Source organism: Lolium perenne, chromosome 5, assembly GCF_019359855.2.
Source record: "Lolium perenne isolate Kyuss_39 chromosome 5, Kyuss_2.0, whole genome shotgun sequence".
Taxonomy (NCBI): Eukaryota; Viridiplantae; Streptophyta; class Magnoliopsida; order Poales; family Poaceae; genus Lolium; species Lolium perenne.
In genome coordinates, this window is record NC_067248.2 from 113,444,977 (window position 1) to 113,454,989 (window position 10,013).

The 10,013-nt window shown below is 42.5% G+C and overlaps 1 long non-coding RNA gene across 1 annotated transcript; it reads right to left on the minus strand.

The window, feature by feature from the left end:
• Positions 1–8,019: 8,019 nt before the first annotated feature.
• LOC127299674 (uncharacterized) lies at positions 8,020–10,013 on the minus strand. The gene is made up of 3 exons (XR_011744884.1): positions 9,949–10,013; positions 9,493–9,860; positions 8,020–8,799 (listed from the first exon to the last, which is right to left on the minus strand). It is a non-coding gene; the product is annotated as an uncharacterized lncRNA (long non-coding RNA).

The window sequence follows — 10,013 nt, forward strand, 5'->3', positions numbered from 1 at the left end:
AAGCACTTGCCATATCATGAGAATATTTACATCATATGAACAAATGTGTTCGTGAAAGTTCTTTTATCGCACTCAGTTGTTAACTGAATTGCTTGAGGACAAGCAATAAGCTAAGCTTGGGGGGAGTTGATACGTCCAAAACGTATCTACTTTCCCGAACACTTTTGCTATTGTTTTGCCTCTAATTTGTGTATTTTGGATACAACTAACACGGACTAACGCTGTTTTCAGCAGAATTGCTCCGGTGTCTCGTTTTTGTGCAGAAATCCAACTTTCAGGAAAAACCTCGGAATTTATGCGAAAGGTCCTATTTTCCCAGAATATTGATGGAGCCAGAAGGGCAAGCCAGGTGGGGGCCCGAGGCCCCCACACACTAGGCCGGCGCGGCCCAGGAGGGGGGCGCGCCGCCCTACTGTGTGGCCGCCTCGGCTGGCCCCCGACGCCCTCCTTTGGACTACTTAAAGGTTTCGATCTAAAAACGCAAGACGGGAAGTCGAAGTCGCCAGAAACCATCCAGTACGCCGCCGCCATCGCGAAACTCCGTCTCGGGACCAGAAACTCCGTTCTGGCACTCCGCCGGGACGGGGAATTGGAGGGGATCATCGCCGCCATCACCACCAACGCCTCTCCATCGACCAGCCATGTTTCCCCCATCCATGTGTGAGTAATTCCCCCGCTATAGGCTGAAGGGGATGGTAGGGATTGGATGAGATTGATCATGTAATAGTCACAAGATTGTTAGGGCATGGTGCCTAGTATCCGTAGATGTTACTTTTATGATATTGTTGCAACTTGTTATGCTTAATGCTTGTCACTAGGGCCCGAGTGCCATGATCTCAGATCTGAACATGTTATTGTTTCATCATGATATGCATTGTTTTATGATCTTACCTGCAAGTTGTATACACACGTTGCAGTCCGGAACCCGAGGCCCCAAAGGGACAAGAATTGGGACAACCGGAGGGGAAGGCGGTGATGTGAGGATCACATGTGTTCACAGAGTGTTAATGCTTTGCTCCGGTACTCTATTAAAATGAGTACCTTAATTTCCAGTAGTTTCCCTAGAGGCTCGGCTGCCACCGGCTGGTAGGACAAAAGATGTTGTGCAAGTTTCTCATTGCGAGCACGTACGACTATATACGGAACACATGCCTATGGATTGATTAGTACTTGGATACCGCTTTATTATTACCTGAAAATGCCCTACCATGATTGTTATATGAATTCTCTCATCCATGCAACGCCCGTTCATCCATCCCTGTGCCTACAGTATTTTAATCCTACTGTTTACTATAATCACTACTGCTGTCTTTATTTCACAGCTGCTGTTATTTCACTACTCCTACTGCTATAAAACTGTTGCCACTGATAAACTCTTGCGAGCAAGTCTGTTTCCAGGTACAGCTGAATTGACAACTCCGCTGTTAAGGCTTACAAGTATTCTTTGTCTCCCCTTGTGTCGAATCAATAAATTGGGTAATACTTCCCTCGAAGACTGTTGCGATCCCCTATACCTGTGGGTCATCAGACAACGACGATGAGATGCTTGCCCTGCTGCTGGAGGACGAGCAAGCATTCGACGATGACCTGCGGGAGCATTTGCTGATCATCGCGTCCTCCAGTACATGGTTGACGCCGAGGCGGAGAAGAGGAAGAGGCCGCGCCGCAGAGGATCAAGGCCGTGGAGAAAGAAGTCCAAGCCCCGGCAGAGGATGGAGGGGCATACCATGCTGCACAATGACTACTTCGCAGATGAGGCAACACATGCCGACAATTTTCGGCGCCGGTACAGGATGAGCAAGGGTATGTTCATGAATATCCTCCACGGCGTTCGAGAGTTCAACCCCTACTTCAAGCTCAAGCTCGACGCTGTAGGCTTTGTCGGGTTCTCGTCCATTCAGAAGTGCACCACCGCCATGAGGATGCTTGCATACGGAGCACCTGCCGATACACATGACGACTACCTTCGCATGAGTGAGTCTACTACCACTGAGTGCATGTACAAGTTTTGCCGAGCTGTGGTGGGCAAGTTTCGCAAATACTACTTGAGAGGGCCAACTGAGGAAGAGACTGCAAGGATCATGGCACAAAATGCTGCCACAGGATTTCCTGGAATGCTTGGAAGCATCGATTGCATGCACTGGGCATGGAAGAACTGCCTGTTTGCTTGGCAAGTGAAAGGACACGGATGTCGCCTAGAGGGGGGGGGGGTGAATAGGCGGTTTAAAACTTTTACGAGATGGGCTTAACAAATGCGGAATAAAACTAGCGTTTACTTTGTCAAGCCTAAAGCCTATATACTATGGTTCACCTATGTGTGCCAACAACTTATTCTAAGCAATGGTTCACCTATGTGCACCAACAACTTATGCTAAGCAAGACAAGCAACTTATGTGATAGCAAGATATATATATAACTTCAAACACGATGGCTATCACAAGGTAAAGTGCATAAGTAAAGAGCTAGGGTATAGAGATAACCGAGACACGCGTGAGACGATGATTTATCCCGGAGTTCACACTCTTGCGAGTGCTAATCTCCGGTGGAGAGGTGCGGTGGCTTAGTTCTCCCAAACGCCACAAGAGGCTCACCTTGAGGTGTGGTTGCTCGATGCACACCAACGCCACAAAGGCCTCACCCCAAGATGCAGTACTCACACCACACACCGAACGCCACGAAGGCGCCTCACCTAAATCTCCGGTGACCCTCGCCACAAAGGCTTAGGTCACGGTTCCACTAAGGGATTTCCTTCGAGGCGGAAACCGGGCCTTACACAAAGGTTGGGGCACACATCCACAACTTAATTGGAGGCTCCCAACAAATCACCACAAAGGTCTAGAATCCGTCTAGGGTTCCAAGAACCCAAGAGTAACAACCTTCTTGCTTTCACCACCACGAATCACCGTGGAGAACTCAAACCGATGCACCAAATGCAATGGCAAGTCCCTCACTCTCAAATTCCACCAAAGCTACAAAAGCTATTGGGGGAATAAGAGAGGAAAGAACAAAGGAATTCACAAAGAACACCAAGATCAAGATCTAGAGGATTCCACTCACAAAGAGATGGATTTGATTGGTAGAAATGTAGATCTAGATCTCCTCTCTCTTTTCCCTCAAATGGGGGCAAGAATCATGGAGGGATTGAGAGATAGAGCAAGCTTCTCTAGTTCAACAATGGAGGAGAGAGAGAGTGAGAGAAGCCACAGCCCAAGGAGGAAGAAGGGGGTATTTATACCCCCCAAGAAAATCGAGCCGTTGGGACAAATCGAGGGCCGGATTATCCGGTGTAAGCTAGGGCCGGATTATCCGCCCCCTTGAAATATCCGGCCCTGGGAAAAACCGGGCAAAGTCCGGCCAAAAATCCGGCCCCTATCCAGGGTATCACTGAGCCACTTCGCCAAAAGTCCTTAGCCGATTTTCAGGGGCCGGATATTTTGCAAATATCCGGCCCGGAAAATCCGGCCTGGTGATATAGACCTGCTACCTTGTAAAAACCAAAACTTAAGATTGGTAGCACCGAATAGAGTGAAACCAATTTTGTTGGAAAGAGGACGACAAGAGCATACCAACAAAAAGTGAAAATATGGAAACTAGTGGGGGGGTGATTTTCTATTATATTTAGAGGTGCAACACCTCAACATGAGAAACAAAGAAAATCACCAAACTCGAAAACGCAACAAGTGATCAATGCAAAATCCGTTTTCGATGAACTAGAGCTTGTCATGAGAATAAGCACAAGCTCTAAAACATCACATGGATAAGATCCAAATAACAACCAAGAAAGATGATGCAAGGATGCAAAGGTTTGAGCTCTCTCCGAATGATACGATCGAGTTACTCACTCGAGAGCCCTCTTGATAGTACGGCAACTAAACTATAAACCGGTCTCCAACTACACTATGAGACCGGTGAGAAAGAAACCCTATCAAGAGCAAACCTTATACTTGCGCATTCCACTTGAGCTCGATGATGACGATCTTGACCGCAACAAGATGGAACGCCTTTCTTGATTGTGCTTGCTTGACGAAGTCTTGTGGATTGCTCCCCCATAATCCATCATGGGAGAGCTTATTCTTCGGCGTATCTTCACATATCCATGAACACTATATGGAGAGCATGCTTCAAGCAAATGATCTCTTTGAGATGGATCACCTTGAACTTGCACTTCATTTCATCACGGCAAGCTTCAAGCATATGATCTCTTCGAGTTGGCTCATCTTAAACTTGCACTTCATTTCTTCATGGCAAGCCTCAAGCATATGATCTCTTCGAGTTGGCTCATTTTGAACTTGCACTTCATTTCTTCATGTTGATGTCTTGAAGTAACTTGAGGGCTCACTTAATCTTCATCTTCAAGACATACTTGACACTTGATATCCTTCATCAATTTCATTTCTTCATATTGATGTCTTGAAGTAGCTTGAGGGCTCACTTCATCTTCATCTTCAATACATACTTGACACTTGATATCCTTCATTAATTTCTTCTTATTGCAACCTTGAAGCCAACATATAGTTCAAGCAATGCCTATGGACAACACCTACAAATATAACTCAATGCAAATATTAGTCCATAGGGATTGTCATTAGTTACCAAAACCACACATGGGGGCTCCATGCACTTTCAGCAAGGTATATACAAAGGGCGTCATGGATATTCAGTGTGGTGCTTGAAGCTGTGGCAGATTATGACCTGTGGATTTGGCATTCTTTTTTTGGCATGGCGGGATCACACAATGACATCAACGTGTTGCAGCAGTCTCCGGTGTTCAGCAGACTAGTGGAAGGGCATGCTCCACCATGCAACTATGAGATCGATGGCCACGAATATACCAAAGGCTATTACCTAGCCGATGGTATATATATCCAAAATGGGCCACTTTTGTGAAAACAATCTCGAATCCATCAGGTCTGAAGAATTCCCACTTTGCTACGCGACAGGAGGCTTGTAGGAAGGATGTCGAGCGGGCATTTGGTGTGCTTCAAGCACAATTTACCATTGTCCGGTACCCTGCTCTAAGCTGGTCTCACGACCAAATGTGGGAGGTGATGCAGGCTTGTGTGATCATGCACAACATGATTATCGAGGATGACCGCAAGAATCATGCCAGGACACATGTTGGTCTCTATGAGTGTCAGGGCCCTCTTGCGGAGGTTGATCATGAGTTGCCTACAGATTTTGCTGATTTCCTTGCCATGCACGCAGAGTCCGTGACAGCAATGTTCATGATCAACTTCAAGCTGATCTCGTTGAGCATTTGTGGAGTATCAAAGGAAATACCGTGGCACCTTATCTAGCATCTAGCCCTATTTATTATATTTGTTTACTTGTTTTATTTTTTGTTGTATTTTAATTTGAAAACAATCCTCGCAAGCATTTTTATTCGTATGCTATATTTGATAAATGGTTATGTGTTAAAAAAAGAAGTATGTTTAATGTTTGGGGTGACGTTTGGGGGACGCGGCTAGGGAGCGACGTCCCCCAAACGCGGCACGAACAAAACACGTCCCCCAAACGCTCAGTCCGGTGCGGTTTGGGGGACGCGACTGCAGATGCTCTTAGAACTGTCTATGTAACCCGCATCAAAATTTAATTTGCACCAATCAGCTGGAGGTTTTGTCCAAAATATAAACTTCTCGCTGCATATGCGAGTTGGAGGAGTACTTAAACAGAGCATTGGCTGTTTGCTTTCCTCGTCTTTACGATGATGGAAACAATGGTAATTGCAGCTAATCTCATTGTTGGTGTTGAGTTTGTGGTCTCCTAGCTTAACGTTTAAGAATGAATCATATTTCTTTACTCACTATTCATGTGGTTCATATTGGATTATTCTGGTTTTATTCTCCCACATCTTATACTGGACTTTCTGTGCCTCCTACAGAACTTATCGCACGAACTGACCTACGACCGGCCTGACTACTATAGTAGTGAGTGGCTTATCGTTTCTTTTTCCAGAAACGTGTGTTCTACGTACCAAGGGAGATTATTTATGATAAGAATATTTTCTACCGAGAGTTCCCTTGTTAGAAAACAATGATGGATGTGTTTTTAAGTTTCCATATTTGCCGGGAGGTGTTTTGCTTCCAGCCTCCGATTTCACACTAGTCGCCAGATGGAGAGTAGGCTTAGGGCCGAGGAGCTGACACCTCTTATTGGCACTTGTCAGCAATCTAAACCTCTTCGTGGTGTTGTAAACTTGCCATTTGGCACTTCTTTTATGAAATGAGATACACCTTTTAGGATGTATTCTAGAAAAAAATTCAATATGTTTTTGCATGGACAATTGCCAACCCTATTGAACATGTCGGGGTAAGGCTGTCCTCCTCCCCACACACAGTTCCAACGTGTTAATGCCACTCGATGAGTTGCGAAAAAAAAATCTTGGTACACTCATCATTTACGAGACAATACATGGTGCTTCTAGTACTCCTAAACCTAAAGAACACGCTATGAAGTTGTGCAAAATAAAAAAAGTCTAGAAATACATCTACAAAATCTATATTGACTGTCTCTAAATTTCACGCCAAAAAATGTTTTGCATAGTAAGTCACGAAAAAAGCTTTCTACTATTAGTTGGTCATTTCATCATTTGAAAACTTATCTTTTTTTATTTATAATTGTGCCAAAATAAACTTCTCATGGTCCTTCTGGGTCAAGATGATGATAATTAAAGATGTACTAATGGAGAACAAAGATGTTCCATAGTAAACTATAAATTATCGGACATGGGATTAGTTCGCCCGTACCAAATAATACATGGATCAATTGCATATATAGATAACACAGCTGTGTCCACCAATCGAACCTGGAGTAGCTAGTATAATTCACGCCAAAACTTCTTTTACATACTAAGTCACGAGAAAAGCTTTCTACTATTAGTTGTTCGATTTCATTCTTGGCGTGCCTATGTCCCCAACTGAAGCATTCTAAAGACTAGTGTGCATATTTTTGTCTTTGCTGTTCAGTTAATTTAACCTTTCTGAATGGAAAACTCTAAAGCCAGAGAGGCTAGCAAAATGGCCCTCAAAATTACGGAAGGAGTTGAAGCTATCATTTTCTTTTGACAGGGTTGAAGATACCTGATTACTAATAAGGAACAATCTCCAAGTCTCACTGCAGGCTCTCAGCAAATGATATCCACTAATGATTAGAGTGGACCTATGGTGAGGGTCCACAACCCGATTAACATCAAGCACATGCATGTAGGCACATGGAGCCTAAGGGGCAGTCGGGTTCCTCTACCCAACTAATACTAATCGGGTTTCTCTAACCCGATTAGTACTAATCAGGTTCCCCTAACCCGATAGTGTATTATTTTTGAAAAACATTAAAATCAAGTATTATTTATAGAATTTAATGAGAAACAGTATTATAAAAAAATTCATCTTTTTAAAGGCATTAGTGTAATACCTCTTGATAATGAACGCGAAGCAAAAATCTTGCCTTAGACGAAATATATCAAAAACTTGCATTGAGTAATAGCAAAAAATCCGATGTATACACTGTAGAACTCATAATACACATCTTAACATGTTTGTGTGCTAATCTGTTCGTTAACAGTGGTCCAGCTTTTAGTTCTTGCGGTAGTAGATGATGCTCTGCATGGCCCAGGCTTGTTAGAGACTAGAAGGACCTTGCGCGCTTTGCTGCGCCGTTTTTTGTTGTTCACGTTTAATTTTTTACTTGTGGTGCATAGATGGTTTGATTTGTGCTAGCAGCTGAGCTGGTGATATTTCCCTTTACTAAACGGTTTGGGCAAACACTCTTGCTTTGTACTCTTTAGATGTCTTGAATTTTGTAAGGCTCATTCTGTGTCAACAGGATACACATGTCTGTCTAATGCTGAATTGGTAGTACATACACAACATAAGCATGAGATCAAAAACTCGGTTCTTAGTAAGCATCAAGCAGTGGCAATAGATTCATCAATCATCATATAAAAAAAATCATAAGGAACTTCTCTTTCAAATGGATGCAATAGCAACCTGGGAGACAAAATTAAATATTTTACCAGCATCCTTCATCAACAAGGCAAGTAATGCAGCCAGTACCAATTACAATTAAAAGGACAAACTGTTCTATAATTGCTTGCCTAGCATGAGCCCACCGGTGATACATGCACATAGTTCTCAAACATGTCCATGGGAACCAGTGTATCAGACCCTCCAAGAACACCATTATTGTCTAGTCTCGTAATCATAAGGACAAAAAAGAATATAAGAAATCAAGGCCAATGAAACTGAATATCTTTGCATATGAGTAGAACCATCTACGCTGGAGAAGGACTAAGAGTTGTGATGGTAAGAAGGTAGAGAAAAACTTCGTATGCCATATATAAGCGATCATACATGCATTGCTCAGTTATCTAAGGTGCAACGACAAAAGTGGAGGAAGGCTTATCAAGAATAAACAGCTATCTACATACATACTTTTAGGATCATGATTTTTAGTGGTGTGCTTCGTAAGTATACAATGCCATCATATATCAGCAACCTATATCTCACAAGGGCAGTGAACATGCATTACCCACAAATTAGAAAACTGAACAGGGATCGACAATTGGGATGGGAGCGATATTGTACGTGAGTGCAGCAACAATCTCTTTGCAATGTTGGGTAGCTTTAGTTCATCAAAAGACCCAACATTAGATAGCATAAAGGTATACCTGAGCAGGAACAAGAGAATTAAAACACGAATGTAATCTGACCCACCTCAACCATGAGATAGTAAGCATCAAAACAGCTTCCGGACCACTGCTCCTTCACTTGTGCTGATTCCCCCTCTGGTTCAGCTTGCCTACTACAGATAGAAATCATCATTGTCAGAGATTTCATAAAAAAATCTGCTTCTACTACAGGAAGGATAACAATGAAAATGATCTGAAACAAAACAGAACCTAATTATATGTCACCTTAGTAACAACAGAACAAAGATTTATATTAACACAGGATGGTCTAACTCAGTGAAATATGTAGTTCTTTATGTCATATACATAGTTCCTGTACACATTTGGCTTCAACAATAAAACCTAGATGAAAGAAAGGGAAGAATATAGAGGAGTAGAACCCTTCCTCGGAAAGAGCAAACATAAATTGATCTTGTGTCAAATTAAATCAGCATCCTAACAGGCTTATTGAAGCATGAAACATAAAACGAAGCTATAAGATATAACCCAGTTGAAGAAAACAGATAAATGAAACAACAAGATATAATAAATTGGACAGATTATTTAATGATGTTTTTTTGCTCATCTCTTCATTAACGCAAACTAACAGCAGCTGCTAATCATATTTTTTTGCAACAGAATGTTATGCTTGGACATATTGAGTTATACAAAGCATCTCTCAAAAGATAAACAATTAGTTCTCTCAACATTTGTAACATGTAAGAGCCAGACATGTGAACATTTTAACCATGATAGAGCTATCTGCTAGCTTATATATGCAGACTAACAAGAATCGTAACACATTAATGTAGAGAGGTACAACTTACAATCTGATTTGAAGGTGAAACCAACGTCAATAATATCAGAGCATCCAAGCACCCTCTTTGCTCAGTTAGACATTAGCTCGCTAAAATAATCAACAATATCTACGGTCTACAGTTAATAAAGCCATTAACTGAATTTAGTAGAACTACACAGCTATGCTTGTGCATGAATGTTACAAACATAATCATGTTGCAAAACTCAAAGGGTTATGTTAGCTTTCCTGAAGTCAGAATAGGAAAAGGCGAACAGGGACAACTCATAAAGGGAAAGCATCAATGGTTGAACAATCTCACACACTCTGCACTCCTAATTCCTAGTCTTTGTAGACTAAAAATTCAGACACTTTCAAGCAGCGTTTCCTCATCTCATTCTGCAAAATTGTGCAAATAACCATCATAACATAAATTTTGGAACCATGGAAATGCATCAGAACGAAAATTCTCTCAACCTAAGCTTACCTTCCCAAATCTGCTCCTAATCAGAACAATCCGCCACCTGTGAACGGATCATCACATGGTGCAGC